General features: G+C 39.7%; 1 long non-coding RNA gene across 1 annotated transcript; it reads right to left on the reverse strand.

The window, feature by feature from the left end:
• Nucleotides 1–674: 674 nt before the first annotated feature.
• LOC120399604 lies at nucleotides 675–10479 on the reverse strand. Its single transcript, XR_005595250.1, has 4 exons — nucleotides 10354–10479; nucleotides 7178–7390; nucleotides 5196–5345; nucleotides 675–1090 (listed from the first exon to the last, which is right to left on the reverse strand). It is a non-coding gene; the product is annotated as an uncharacterized LOC120399604 (long non-coding RNA).
• Nucleotides 10480–16811: the final 6332 nt, after the last annotated feature.

Below are 16811 nucleotides of genomic sequence, written 5' to 3' on the forward strand. Positions count from 1 at the left end.
TAACACGCTCTTCTAGAATTCCTTTTGCATGATAATATGTCTTCCTAGCTCATTTATTCATGTTATACACCATAATGCAACCTTCGTAGCAATGAATCATTCTAATTACATGCAGGTGCATAATTCTTTCATGTTAAGTAGTTTTAACAGCTCAGTATTTCAGATCACAACTGTTTCAGTCTATCTAGTTAACTGAAAGCTTTTCTATGATGCATAAAATGCTGTCTTTAGGGTAATGGTTTATATATGAGTTTTTATTTCATTTCAACATAGCCCCAAAACATCCTGACTCTCATTTCCAAAGTCCAGACACAACATGGTCTCACTCTCTCTCAGGGTGAAACTGCAGATTTCCTTCCTGGTTTAATTTCGGAAGTTAAACTCAGCAAGCCTGGCTTCGTGAACACTGCGGAACCCAAATAACCAATTGTTTTAATTCAAACAATATGTGACATAGTTAGTCATATAAATATATTTCTCATGATCACAAAAGACTTATTAAACAAAATATCCTCCAAGAACTGTATATTTACAATATGGCATTCAAGAAATATGCACTAGAGCATAATTTTTCAGGTGAAAAAAATCTTAAGAAATATCTTTGCTTCTTGGCTTGATATGACAAAGGTTCTGGGGACGCCTCCATAATTCATATTTCTTGTCAAAAGAAAAATTGCCTCTCTCCTAGTCCATTCAAAATGCATTTGCTAAGATCATCTTCCTTGCCCATCAGTATGCAATATTTAGAACTCAAACTCAGTGCACCATATAGAGACTAAATCAGTAGAGCTCTGTGCGGATACAAATTTATATTTGTGGATGCAGATATAAATCGGTATCCACGGAGCTGCAGGGTTCTACTGGGAGCCTCCACAGTGAAAGGAGCAACACATGTGGCCGCTGCTTGCTGGTAGTTCCTCCAGTATGTTTGTACTTCTCACAGCCCCGGCCTTAGCCTCGCCCACTGGGGAAGGCACCAGGCTCATCAGCAGCTGTCCCTGGTCACACTCGTGTGTCCAAGTGGCTTGCACGCTCCCAGATAGGAGACGCAGACTGATGCGTGGAAGGGAGCAGCGGGTTCCTCATGGATCTGTGGAAACAAATTTGTATCTGCGCAGGGCTCTAAAAATCAGAAAGGCTAAGGCACCAAATGAGTTACATCAAGCAAGAGACAGAAGGCAAATAGAGGTTCTTTAAATTCATTAGGAGCACCAGAAGGATGAAGGGAAGTGTAGGTCCTCTACTTAGTAGGCAAGGAGAGCTAATAACTGATGACATCAAGAAGGCTGAGATGTTTAAAGCTTATTTTGCTTCAGTCTTCACTGAAAAGGTTAGTGGTGACCAGATTCGCAACACAAATAATATTAATAACACAGGGGGAAGGAATATAAGCCAAAATAGGGAAAGAACAGGTTAAAGAATATTTAGATAAGTTAGATGTATTCAAGTCAGCAGGGCCTGCTGAAATTCATTCTAGAGTACTTAAGGAACTAGCTGAAGCAAGCTCTGAACCATTAGCAATTATCTTCGAGAATACATGGAGGATGGTTGAGGTCCCAGAGGACTGGAGAAAGCAAAACATAGTACCTATCTTTAAAAAGGTGAATAAATAGGATCCAGGGAATTTAGACAAGTCAGACTAATTTTGATACCTGGAAAGATACTGTAACAAATTATTAAACAATCAATTTGTAAGCATGTACAATCAATTTGTAAGCCAGCACCAATTTGTTAAGAACAAATCATGCCAAACTAACCTAATGTGCTTCTTTGTCAGGGTTACCAGCCTAGTGGATGCAGGAAAGCAGTAGATATGATATATCTTTAGTATTTCTGATGTAGACCCATATGAAACTCTCATAATAAAATTAGGGAAATGCGATTTTGATGTAATTACTATAAGGTGGGTATACAACTCGTTGAAAGACTGTACTTAAAGAGCAGTAATCAATGGTTCATTGTCAAACTGGGAGAGTGTATCTATTGGGGTCCCACAGGGACCAGTCCTAGGTCCGGTACCATTCAATATTTTCATTAATGAATTGGATACTGGTGTGGAGAGTATGCTTATAAAATTTCTGGATGACACCAAACTGGCAGGGGTTACAAGAACTTTGGAGAACAGGATTAAAATTCAAGATAACATTGACAAATTAAAAATTGGTCTGAAATTAACAAGATGAAATTCAATATATACAAGTGCAAAGTACTTCACTTCAGAAGGAAAAATCAAGTGTGCAACTGAAAAATGGGGAATAACTAGTTAGGTGATAATACTGCTGAAAAGGATCTGGGGATTATAGTGGATTAGAAATTCACTATGAGTCAACAATGTGAGGTAGTTGTAAAAAAGGCTAATATCATTCTGGGGTGTATTAACAGGAGTGTGGTATGTAAAACCTGGGAGGTAATTGTACCATTCTACTTGGCACTGATGAGACCTCAGCTGGAGTAATGTGTCCGATTCTGGGAGCCACACTTTAGGAAAGATGTGGATAAATTGGAGAGAGTCCAAAGGTGAGCAATAAAAATGATAAAAGGTTTAGAAAACCTGACCTATGAGGAAAGGTTAAATAAACTGGGCATGTTTAGTCTTGAGAAGAGAAGACTGATGGGGGTCCCAATGAAAGTGATCAATTGTTCTCCATGTCTGCTGAAGGTAGGACAACAGGTAATGGGCTTAATCTGCAGCAAGGGAGATTCACAGGAGCACCTCCTCATGGCCAGGTGTGGTGTAGCAGCTGTTCTTCACAGTGGGCCCCCTGATGATGGTAGCTCCATTGCAGCAGTGGTCTCTCTTCAAGCAGGTTGGCCCTCTGGATGACATGCTTTGGAGATTCCAGCCAGGCAATAGTCCAATGACCTTACAGCAGGTCTTCCATGTGTCTCTGGGCTCCATAATACTTATACGCCTTACCTCAGGGGATTTCACCACACCTTCCTTGGTGGCTAGTAGGGGAACCTCTACCCTGGGTTCCAGCTCAAAGACCCTGTAGCTGGTAGCCAAGGTCTACTCCCTCAGGATGCTTGCTTCCTCCTTGGACCACTTGCTACCTCTTCTATCCCCCAGGGAGTGATTGTAGACTCCTTGCTTCCTCTTGCTGATACAAGCTTCCTGGCTTTAGAATTATTACCCAGCCCCTCATCAGTTGGGTTTCATTATCAGTTAAGAGCTTTCTCTCTTGCAGGTTCTGCCAGGTATGTTAATTGACCTCTCAGGCATACATTAACCCCTTCAGGACCTCCACACAGGGAGATTTTGATTAGATATTGGGGAAAACTTTCTAACTATACGGGAATAGGAATAGGCTTCCAAGGGAGTTTGTGGAATCCCCATCATTGGAGAATTTTAAGAACAGGCTGGATAAATACCTGTCAGGATGGTCTAGGTCAGCAGTTCCCAACCTTGTTCCGCCACTTGTGCAGGGAAAGCCCCTGGCAGGTCAGGCCAGTTTACCTGCCGCGTCTGCAGGTTCGGCCAATCGCGGCTCCCACTGGACATGGTTCACTGCTCCAGGCCAATGGGGGCAGTGGGAAGTGGCAGCCAGTATGTCCCTCGGCCTGCGCTGCTTCCAGCAGCTCCCATTGGCCTGGAGCAGCGAACCGCGGCCACTGGGAGTCGCGATCGGCTGAACCTGTGGATGCACCAGGTACACAAACCGGCCTGGCCCGCCAGGGGCTTTCCCCACACAAGCAGTGGAACAAGTTTGGGAACCACTGGTCTAGGTTTACTTGGTGCTGCCTCAGCAGACTAGGCTGGACTTGATGACTTCTTGAGGTCCCTTTCAGCCCTACATTTCTGTGATTCTATGATGGAAAGTGTGAGAATTTTGGTAAAGACAATTCAAGATTTGGTTCATGTGTTATGCAATGTTGGGAAAAACAGAGCAGACCCCTGCTGAGCTGTTTTTATTCCATTAATGATTGTTTGTATTTTAAACCACTTTTTCAAATGTATTTGGATGTATTGTGTGTATAATATGTGCATGTGTGTGTGTATAATTTGTATACAAATTATACACACACACACACACACACACATATATATGAAACAAAGACTTTTAATTTGGCACTCTTTCCTCTTTTGGTCTTTGTTAGAAATGGCAATCTTTCATGATATAACAGTTGTAATTCAGTCAACACTTCATTAACAAAGGAAAACATGAGTAAGTAAATAGGCATCCATAATAGGTAACAGTGAATTTCCTGGTTTTATTTGTTATGTACTATTTAATTACAAAGGTGATTCACATTATTTTGTCCAATGAATACTTAAATACCAGCTTTCTACTAAAAGATTAAATTAAAGAATAATCAAAATAGAAACTTGATCTGCTTATATTAGAGCAAGATATGATGTAAAATGGAACACTTCTATTATTCTTGGCTCGGTAATATGTGATAATGATAATCTCCACCAGTATGGCCAGTGTCTGTCTTTTGTGACAAAACAGAGCAGGCCCCTGCTTAGCTGTTTTTGTTCCATTAGTGATATGATGACTTAACCACTTAGAGTCAGAATAAAGACTCTTTCTGTCTCAGAAATGGTTTCTTCCTGTACTCAAGAAATGTATGAAACACATAGGGACTTTTGAAAGTGAAAATATTATAGCCCAAGGCACAGTAATATGTGAACACAAGGGTCATTACTATTCCCAAGTGGGAGAGATTTTCCTCAGATTGATGGCTGGCTCTCTACTTATAAATCTGTCTTGTTGGATAGATGGGTAAAATTGCTAAAATTTTGCTAAAGGTAGCTGCAGGTCCAACAAAATGTAGCAGATTTTGAGGCTCATATAGCACAATCAGGAGGAAAGGAGACTTAGACAGATCCAGAACAGTATATTACATTGTAGATTCTGCCACCTACAGATAATGACAAGAAGACTTTTAAATGCAGTCCCTAACAATGAAATTATAGGTGACGAGACAAAATGATATATGCTATTAGGAGGAACAATGCTTTAAAATATGTTACCTAGCTAAGGGCCTGATTCTACAAAGTAATTTAAGCATGTGCCTAATTTTAAGCATGTGAGTAGTCCCACTGAAGTAAAGGCTGCATAATGAAGGAAAAAACGGGGGGGGGGGAACACTTCCTTTTGAAAAAATAATGATATTCTGTTGCTATCAGCTTTGGGAGGAAAGAAGAAAGTCTGGTTCTGGGGGCATGACAGAGGTGTCAGAGAGGTTACCTTTTGAGTTCTGGGATGATGGAGAGAATTAAAAGGTGTAGCGTCGGGTGGATGAGATGAGAAATCTACTCTTTTAAAATCATGGAGTCACCATCTAGGAACCCATGTGAAGAAAGCCAGAGACAGATCTTGGTATTGTATCACAAATCCCTGTAAAGAGTGAGAAAGAAGAGTATTAGGCTTTGTTTTCAACCTAATAAAAGATAGTCAAAACAGAAGAAAGATGGTTGTGGCTAATTTTTTGAGAAGATCTCAAGGTCCTGGTTACATGGCAGTGGTATCTGAGTGCTAGCATTATCCCAGTCTTGCAGGCATCTTTATACAGAGGAACTACAAATATATATCTCCTGAGTCATAATAATCACTAGCCAAAATTCTATCTACTCAAAACTTTAAAACTCTTAATTATTTACTCTTTAAATTATTTATTATTATTACTTTTATTATTTTCTAGCACCCAAAAATATGTGACACACTTTGCAGAAGAAAGTAGAAAGACATAATTCTTTCCCCGAGGCAATTCACAGTCTAAATTGTATATTACAATCTACATGAAAATACAATTCTAGTTAATGGAGAAACTGTCAGCTGCATTAGTATATAAAAAGTAATTTACGACACATACTTGAGAAGGTCTGATATCCTACACAGCAGAGGGTGTGGTGTGTACACACACACATACACACGTACACACACATACACACACCCCCCATGCCATCATGAATGACTAGAAGTAAGTGAGAAACACAAGATGCAAGACGGACTATTAGTTATATCTTAAAATTCACCTCTCTTGAGGAACTTGGGAAAATTTTAAATTGTATGAAAAATATGTGATGAGCAATGGACTCATAAATTAGCAACCATTTCTGGTTTTGTAAATAACCAAACTCTTGCCATTAAAAAGAGTAATTATTTAGCCTTTGATCAAATACTAACCACATTACCAATGTGCATTTGCTATATTATTAAAGGATTGTTTAGTTTGCATTGTGCTTTCTAAAGATCCCTATCATCATCACATACTACATTATGATACTGTCATTGGGAGGAATGCACACTGCAACTTTAAGGCAGAAATGAAACTTTATCGAGATTTCCTAATTGCGAATATTGTTGATTCAAAAGCTTCCTTTATTTAAGTATATATTATTGATCACGACTCATCTCCTCACAAACAGACATAGAATTAATCAGAAGGCAGAACAATTTAGATGTGAAGCATTCAAGGGTGCAAAGTTGAGTTATACAATTTAATGTCTATAAAAAAATCTCCAACTCTGTAGAATATTTAGACAAAGTTTCTGTCTGCTCTTTCTTGTAAAGTTGGTTCAGTTCAGAGGAACACGACATTTTGCTTTCACATCTTAGCATAATTCTTTGCCCTGCAGTTCAAGATAAATTGTCCCCAGACTCACAAGAAGTGATGAATTACAAGGTAGTGCTGCCAATTTTCCAATACACATGAGATGGGAGATGTAAACCATCACTTCCTCATAACAACAGCTTGAACTAAGCAGGGCTCAACCAGACTGAAACAAAATCTGCACAGTAGAACAGAACTCAGTTCTTTTTACGTTTTACAGTTCAGATTCTCTTTCGGGTCCTGATCGAGTCTGCAAGTACAACACTTAATTATGTTCTATTTTATATATTACACACACACATATAAAAATGCCAAGAATCCATAATGTTAATCAATGTATGCATGCACATGCACACATACAAAAAGCAGGTATCACTAATACTCCATAAAAATATCATTACACAAGTGTAACGTAGTTTTGAGCTACTACGTTGGGTTTTCTTCAATCTTCAAATAGGGTTTCTCCTACAGTCAGCTTTCTCTACCCTGGATTTGAGCTTTGGCAGCCTTCTGGCTTGTATCTCTCCCACCAACAACCTTCCGTTGGCCCTGATTTTGTGTTAAGTTGGAGTTTCCAGAAGCCTTGGCAACTTTCCCTTTTTCCTCAGGGACTTACCTCTGCATTTGATTTCAGACTTTACTAGAATAAAGCAGTTCATTAGCTGTAAAGATATTCTGGGTCCGGGGCCTGGTTCTCTTTCCTTTCTCCCAGTCACTCCACTGCAGCTATGATATTCAAAAGACTTAGCCAATGGCTTCTACTTCTTTGCATTGTGGAGTCAGGGCTCATCAGTACAGACTTCACCTCCATTGCAGCACTCTCCAAGACCTGAAAAATTTACCAGCTCAAGGAACAGTCTGATCAGCTGAACAGTCAGGAACACAATATTCACAAATAGATGGATAAGACATAATAAGACAAAATATGTCATAATGCCACTTGTATAAATCCAAGGTACACCCACACCTGGAATACTGAGTGCAGTTCTGGTCGCCCCATCTCAAAAAGATATATTAGAAATGGAAAAGGTACAGAAAAGGTCAACAAAAATGATTAAGGATATGGAACAGCTTCAGTATGAGGAGAGATTTAAAAGACTGGGATTTTTCAGCTTGGAAAAGAGACAACTAAGAGTGGATATGACAGAGGTCTATAAAATCGTGACTAGTGTGGAGAAAGTGAATTAAGGAAGTATTATTTATTTACTCCTTCACATAACACAAGAACCAGGATTCATCCAATGAAATTAATAGGTAGCAGGTTTTAAACAAAAGGAAGTGCTTCAAACAATTCACAGTTAACCTGTGGCACTGATTGCCAGGGGATGTTGTGAAGGCCAACAATAAAATTGGGTTAAAAAATGTTCATGGAGGATAGGCACATAAATGACTATTAGCCCAGATAGGCAGAGAAGCAAAACCATTTTCTGAAGTGTCCCTAGCATCTGTTTGCCAGAAGCTGGGAATGGACAACAGGAGATGGATCACTTGATGATTACCATTGCTCTTCATTCCCTCTGAAGCACCTGGCATTGGTCACTGTAGGAAGACAGGATACTGGGCCAGATGGACCATTGGTCTGACCCAGTATGGCCATTCTTATGTTCTTAATACTCAGATTTGCACGTGGATGTCTAAGGAGGATCCATTTAATCAATACTTCTCTTCCTTCCCTCAACACCCATCTAATAGGCTGTTCTTCTGTAGCAATTTCCCCTGCTACACTTGACAACAACAAGTTAACATGTGTTAAAGAGTATTATCTTGTGTCTACATGCTACAGCAATGCTGTGATTGACACAGTGTCAACCATGACCTCTTATTCCAACCTAGACAAAACCAAAGGGAGTGCTATGGAGAAATGATTGGGCAGTGCACTGGGCACAAGGGCAGGTGTAAAAGAAAATGAAAACTGAGAGCGGTAAAGATGGAAGCCAAGATTTGGAGATGCAGACAACAAAACTCCACTTTGTACAGAAGAAAACAGAAGCTAGTGAAGGGATTCAAGGAGTGGTACATACCGTTATCAAAGTAGCAAGAAACAAAGATTTTTGGCTCCAGTGTCTTGGTTAGATTAAAGAGAAGAAATGATTGAAGAACTGAAAGGAAGATATTACAGCAGTCAAGAGGCAAAGTGATTAAGGTACAGACTGATTGTTTAGCACGCAGAATAGAGAGGAAAGCAGATTTTAGGTGAGAAAGTGACAGGACCTTGTGAAAACTTGTATCAGGAAGGTGTGGAGAGAGTAGTTGCAAATCACGTTGAAGTTGGAAGGCAATGGAGTTGTACTAGTCAGAGAGAAGACAGGAAAGGATAGGATTAAGAGGAAATATACCTTTATTTAAATGAACCTTTCCATTTTAAGGAAGCTATTGTTAATACATCCATCAAAAATCTGGCTTTATAATTCATATAACAGTACAAGCTCACATTTAAGCAAAGAACCCTCCTGTATGTAACAAGGACTGAAGATGCACTAAATCCCACAGCAAGAAAATTAGCACGCCAAATTACCAAGACAAAAGTATTCAGTATGAGCCTACAAGACAAATACATTCCTGGTGTTACTCCATTGGCTTCAGTGGAATCATACCAGAGAAAAATTTGACATGGTATGATTAATATTTTACTCTATTCAAAAGTGAACTCACAATTATGCTGTGCAGCAGGCTGGCAGACTAAATATCCAGAAAACCCTCTGAAGCATTCTGCTTGCCTTGTTTATGCAAATGACTGAGTGTATATATATTGTGTAGGCGATGAAAATTAGTTCTTAGCTATAGTGAAGCCTGTCTGTCTATCTGCTTATTTGATAAGAACTATAATAAACCTGCTGAAATTCACTTTCTCTGCCATTCCTTGAAACAGTTACAATCCATCGTGACCATGGGATAAATCTATCAAATGGATTAACAGCCACATCCACAGGGGCCTGATGCATGTAAACAAAGAGCAAAAAGCAGCTTAAAAATTGCATGTCTGATGCATCATGACTGGGAGACAGGGAGGGAACAGTAATGGGAAAACCATACTTCCATGCACACCAGAGAGGAGATTTCTCCTTAGCTCATTGTGTGGAAAGACATACCAGGGAAAAGGCCAGTGAGCCTTTGTGCAAAACCCACACAGGAAGCAAGCTATGTCTGCCTTTCCTTCTCCCCAGCTCCAGCAGTAACTGTCTGCAGCCCAGATGTCTGGGTGATCTGGAACCTGCTTTTGACTTGTGAGTGAGACTATCTCCCCTTCAAGCAAAGTCATTTTATTTGAGCCTTGCTTGCAGGCTCAGAATTGGGTTCCAAATACAGCTAAGCATTCATTAGAATAATTGGATAGCTTGTGGTTTGAGCATTGACCAGCTAAGGTTGTAAGTTCAATCCTTGAGTAGGGCTATTCAAGGAACTAAGGTCAAAATCTGTCTGGGGGTTGGTCCTACTTTGAGCAGGGGTTAGACTAGATAACCCCCTGAGGTCCCTTCATATTCTGTGAAATCAGAATGCAAAAAAATATAAATGCCCAGAAAAGAAACAAACCTAGTGAAAGAAGAACTTTGCCTTGTCACATAACTGCACACAAGAGATCTGAGCTAGAACTCTCTCTAGTACATCTATCAGATCCTCACACTTAATTCTATTTTAAGTGTTTTGCTCACTCTTAGAGGCAGAGCTTTACTGTAGTGCAGAGAGAACAGCAAATATTGTTTCTTTTAAAAAGAATTGGGACTTCTAAATAGTGCAATAAAATAACCTTTGCTCAGATTCATAGAATTTCTTTCAAAATAAAACATCACAAACTTGGTTCTTCAATTTGAGCAGGAGGATAAGGGTGGGGTCAGCCAATTTCACTGCCTTGGTGATGATGGATTATCTTCCACAGGCACTGCAGGAGGATCTTTACTAATCATAGCAGCAGCAAAACTGAAACTAGAGAGACAGCAGGAAGGAATGTGCACAAAAAGAAAGAGGAGGGGTTACCATTCAACATAATTAATATGATGCTTTTCCTGCTCAAAAGAGCCTTCTAAACATCAACAGGGGAAAAGAAAAAAATCCTGATTATTTTTCCCAAAGAATATTTTTTAATTTAGAAAATACTAATAAAGAGACCCTCTATCAGAAAACTCATTTTTTTAAATGATCAAATTAAAAAAAGTTCAAGATGATAGTTTTCCTTTAAAAGGCTGATATACCTATTGCCTTCCTAATACCAATTACGTATCACTACTGCGTTTGCTATTAGAAAAAGCATTATTTATTGTCATCAGTAAAATATTAACTAGATTCCACTCCCCTTTGTCTTTTCTCCACAAAACCTTCCATTAGAGTCACTGGGAATTTTGCCTAAGAAGGAAAGGCGGATAGTCCACCCACCATTTAGAACTGGTACTAATGCCAAACAAATTATCTCATGAGCCAACAACCTCCCTTTGCCCCTCTACAAAAACACTATCATGGTTATTTATTTTTTTCAAGTATCTGTGGTGCATCTCTGGTTTCATTAGTTCTGAAAAGGGCACATTCTTTAGCAATGACACATTGTTGGACATTGACACAAAATGGAGTAGAGTGTACAGGATATGTTATCTGCTGTATAACATGTAGACCGTAAATTAACTTATATCAGCCAGAAGACAGACATCTAAATTGAACACTTTCATATAGACTTACTTATTATTGATTATGTCTCTATGTACCTATCTCATCTGTAATTAGTCTCATACCAGACATGACAAAATCAGTGCTGTCAAAACAAAATAGGAGATTATGGACTGTACAGAGAAGGCAAGTACAGATCTAACTGTCAGAAAGAAGTGTGTCTTGCTGCATAATAAACTAATGTCTCAAAGCCTATATTGCAAGCAATTATGACTCATTTTAATGGGGTATGTCTGTGTATATGCAGTACACACACACACACACACACACACACTTATACTTATACACCATTGGGAAGGGTAGATTCACAGCTTCTCAACAGGACCCCGCAGTTGGCTTTTGCCATGGAAGGGTTTGAGAAATTGTATTTTAAATTTGTGATATTTCTAGGAATAGAAAGACAATTTAAAGTCACTTTTAGAGAGGTTTTTTTATGGCTCCCTCTAAGTGCTGTACTCTTGGGCTTCTAGTAACTAAAGCATTTGGACATGTATGGGTATATAGTCAAAATACAAAATAGTTTATTCCATAATACTAAAATCCAGAAAGGTAAATTTCAATCAAAATACATAAATAATGCAGTCCAGTAGAAAGAATAGCACCAGATTCTGTCTTGGGAAATTGTAAAGTTATTTCATCAATACAGATTTCCATTAGTTATTAGAGTATGATCAAAACACCATATGTCTTTCCAATTTACTATATATATATATTTAGAAATTCCAATGCCATAATTCATAATGTGGATCTACCACCTGTCACAGTACTAAAGTGAGCTAGTATTCTATTACATTTATACATAGTATGGTCTCTCCAATGACAGGCCTGCATTATGTTTTATAGCAGTAATGAGAAATCCTGTCTAAAAAATTGAAACTTAAAAAGAATATTGTATTGCAGGGGTTCTCAACCTTTTTCTTCTGAGGCCCCGCAACATGCTATAAAAATTCCATGGCCCACCTGTGCAAAATAATTGTTTTTTTGCATATAAAAGCCAGGGCCGAAATTAGGGGGTAGCAAACAGGGCAATTTCCTGGGGCCCAGTGCCAGAGAGGCCCCCACAAGGCTACACTGCTCAGGCTTCAGCTTCAGCTCCGGGTGGCAGGACTCAGGGCCTCAGGCTTCAGCCCCATGTGGTGGGGATTTGGCTTTCTGCCCTGAGCCTCAAATGACTCTAATGCTGGTCCTGCTTGGCGGACCCCCTGAAACCTGCTAGGGGGCCCCGGACCTCTGATTGAGAACCACTGTACTGCATCAGCAAACCCCAGATGTTAGCCACAAATTCCAAGTAACTGGAGATGTTTCTGTATTTAAAAAGCCTGTGGTGGCCTAATATTCTTTGTTACTTACAGTTCTTTGTGTTTTTGAATTGAAAGGGATATTTCATAAATAATCTGGGCATTTTTGTATTATTCTAGAATAAACTGATTTGCAATTTGGATTATACTGCTGCTTCATCTTGGAGCCTGACATGTGTAGACTTTAGCCAAGAGTAATTGTCAGATAGGCAAGCACTATCTCACGTAATGTATTTGTAAGTGTCCTTTAACATTCCCAGTAGAGTCTTTTGATGTCATATAACCTGTCTTGTGGTAGTGAACAGCCTTTGAACTGACGGGAGTGGAGTAGAATGTTGCTGTTGGCATTCTGTTGCCATGGTTACTTTTGGAGAGAGGACTGATAGATGCTAAGACATTGAAACTCATGGATCACAAAGCTAAATTATTGCTGAATAGAGATGTAAGCAGGCCATGTAAAATGTGTTTTAACATGTGCTCTCTCTTTTGATGAGAGAGCACAAAAACTCTTTCTTCCCTTGTACTCAGTTATATAATCCAGAGGTCTTACTAAAAAAAACCCCCTGCTCTCTCATCAGGGCCATCTCTAGTGAGGTGTGGGGCCCAGGACAAATCAGCCTTTATGAGTCCACCTTAACATTTTTTATATAGGTAAAATCTGGTGTGGGGAGGGGACACCAGATCTAAGGCACGAGGAATGATAGAGAGTCACAGGGTGGCATCTGTGCTAGCGGCAAGGGGGCTCCCTGCAGGGCCGGCTCCAGGCACCAGGGCAGGAAGCAGGTGCTTGGGGAGGCCAATGGAAAGGGGTGGCACATCTGGGTCTTCGGCGGTAATTCGGTGGCCGGTCCCTCAGTCCCTCTCGGAGGGAAGGACCGGCTGCTGAATTGCCGCCGAAGAATGAAGTGGCGTGGTAGAGCTGCCACTGAAGTGCCGCCGATCACGACTTTATCTTTTTTTTTCTTTGCCGCTTGGGGCGGCAAAAAAGCTGGAACCGGCCCTGTCCCCCTGTGCTGGGAGGTCCTGGAAAAGGGAAAGGTCCAGGGGTGGAAGGGCAATGGATGAGGTCAGCCTGGTGCTGGTGTGTTCTGGTGGTGCTAGGATACTGGCGACCGGTGCAGCGGTGTCCGACGCCTGGAGCTGGTGAGGTGGGACAGAGCGGGGCGGGCTGGGATCGCTGCCAGAGACTGAGCCCGAGCCCCGTGATGCTGAGCAAGAAAAAGAAATACAACACATGCTTCCCTCCGGTGAATCCGGGGCCGACCCCCACTGCTGGCACCAGGCCCCCCGCTAACCTCCTGGGCTAGCTTGGCCCCCCAAACCCCTAACCTTAGCCCCCAGGTCAGCCTGGCGCCCCAGGCAACCCTAACCCCGCCCCCAGGCCAGCCTCATGCCCTCTACATGACACATGCACATTGAAGCGTGGGAGCCCTCCAAAGCGCAGGGCCTGGAGCAGTCGCCCCAATTCTCCATACCCAAGGGACAGCTCTGTCTTTCATATCTGTACCTTGTTATTTCATATCTCCTTTTTCATTCATATCCATAAGAACTTCCCTACAATTCTCTTCATCTAGAATTTTTGTTCTGTGCCTCCTATGTAAATGAGCCTACTTGATATGAGAATCTTGCATACCCTTCCTTGAATTTCTTTTTATTTACACTTCCCCCCTCTTGCATTGGAAAAACCTCTAATATGTTTTCCTAGTCAATAGATCCTAAATAATAAATTTTTGCCATACATGACTTCTAAACTATAAATTATTCAAACATTATACTTAAAAATATTATCTATGTTTCAGTTCACAGCCATTTAAACACAGAAGTGATACCTTCTCTCTTCAAGTTTTATTGTGCTGTCCTCCTAAAATATAAACAAACAAGATTTCAGTTGCAGATATGGTGGGCTGTTTCCCTATGACTGCACAAAATTAGTCCATTATAAAATAAAGTATTGTAAAAACAAACAAACAAGCAGAACGACATTTTTATAAAATCTGGTGAAAGTGATTTTTTTTGGCATGTTTTTAAAAAAAAAATCTATGAATTTTCATTGACCTTGAAAAGCTTTTTGAAAATACTCCTTGGCACAAATTACATAGCCCCATTACCAAATCACAATTCACCTCTACTCACGCATGGTCTTTTGGGTGGTAAAAACTGGCAATTATTTCATGGCAACTGTGAAAGTTGTGGGATGATGGATATTGAGAATATAGCTGAGATAACTTCCTTAAGCCAAGTTTGTTTGTCTGCTTCCCTATAAGTGAAAAAGTGGAGGGTTGGCAAAAAAAAAGTATGAGATTAAAATTAATAATGAATCCTCTGTTCAAATTATCTATCCTGATTTTGTAGCTGCATATTTGATAGCTTATAAAAACAATAACAGCCTAGGTGCCAAAATACAAGGAGTAAGTTTTCCAAAACTACAGATGCTGTAGATCCTGAAATAAATGGAAAAAAGAGAATTGTTGTTGGCAGAACATAGAGGTCAGTATTTAATCTCAGGAAGAAAGGGGCAGATGTCAGACATTCACCAGCATTCAACACAATTGAATAGCATTTAGAAAAACAAGACACTTATGTCTTCCCAGGATGGATCATCTTTCAAGCAAACTTTGTAAGTGCAACCAAATTGGTAATTAACCTCAGAATGTTTTCCATGAGGGATGACATCACTAGCTGACATTATTTTCCTTTCTTTCAGCATTTTTCCCAGCATAGACTTTGTAGGAGATGTTGATTTCTTGAGAAGAGAGAGGGATAACTGGAATAGAATTTATGATATATATATTGTATAATAGGAGAGCAAAAACTTTTACTCATCCGAGTGTCTTTGAGATTCTTTTCAGTCCTGGATACATATTGACTAGATAGGCTTAATTGATTTTACTAGATCTGCTGAATTTTAAAAGCATCCTCAGAGATCCAATGCAAATGTCTACCTGTAATATTGCTTCCTACTTTAGTGCATTAAGCCTCAATTATCTTGTGCTAGTAGCATGAGTCACAGCTGTTGAATACGGTTCTTAAGCTTATGGATGCTTGTTACACCAATTTGGAAGTGGGCTTAATTTTCCCACAAAGATGAAGGTGTTTGCCAGTCACATGAGGATGGACTAAAAGCCATTAACAGGCACTTATAGTTGATAGATACAGGCGTTCTTCTTCTGTTGCTCTCTATTCCTTATGTAAGGAATGTTTTAGCAAAGGGATGTAACAAAGAGATTCAGGATGAAATCTGTATATTCTGCAAGTGCCCTCTGTCACATTCTGAAACAGCAGAGAATTAACTATGGTCCAGATGTAACTTTCTGCAGAAGAATCGCTTTTACAATACCAATGAATGTTAATAGATAGAACCATCTCTCCAGATATTCAGTTCTCTAATCCAGCTCTGCACTATGAAGGCAAAGCATCTTAAATCCATGATTTTTTTTAAGGACATGATCAAATGTTTGTAGTCCTTTACGGTAAATTGTGCATGTTGTAATCAATAAACTCTTGAGCTAAAGAACAAAAAAATCTTTAAATTTTGTCTAAGCGTCTGGTTCGCTGGGTGATCCTGGACAAATTATTCCATTTCCTCATGTTCTAGTCCATCCAGCTGTAAAACTCAGAGCTAGCTACTGCAGCAGCATGTGTTTGTATGTTATTAGAACCTGCAAAGGGCTTCACACAATGCCACCATGTAATTGAGCTTCTGGTACAGCAACAGTGTCATGTTAAAGACATGGAAAGGGAATCATTTCCTACATATTACATAAATATGTACATTTACCAAACTCTCTGAATATTGTGCTCAGTTAAAATTAGATATGTTCTTGATGCTCTATGCAGTGGAAGACCTCTCTAATTCTTTAATTGCTTCCACTTTAGTTTTTAAAATATTGGGTAATAAAATCAAGATCACGAGCGTATGATCACATACTGCCACAGATGCTATGGCTCAGTGTCATAAGAACATTGCAGTGGCAATGCTCCTTAGCTGTTGGCCAGTGACATCCAAACAACAAACAGTATAGAAAAGTCTTGAAAATTTGTTCAGTTTTTAACTTTCAAAATGCCCAATCCTTCTGAAGCTTCAGCAGCTGAAATTACAAATCTGTGAAAATGATCAACTGAAAGTCAGAATCTAAAAACTCTCATGGCTGTGATACATGTAACAGGAGAAATTATAAGTATTAATCTATACATGAAAGGCTAGGACAACTCAGAGAAGTTGCTGTCAGTTTTTATTAATCGGACTAAACTCTTTTTGCATGTAGAAGAGTGATAAAGAGTAATGCCTGTTGTAGGAGG

Source organism: Mauremys reevesii, linkage group 2, assembly GCF_016161935.1.
Source record: "Mauremys reevesii isolate NIE-2019 linkage group 2, ASM1616193v1, whole genome shotgun sequence".
Taxonomy (NCBI): Eukaryota; Metazoa; Chordata; order Testudines; family Geoemydidae; genus Mauremys; species Mauremys reevesii.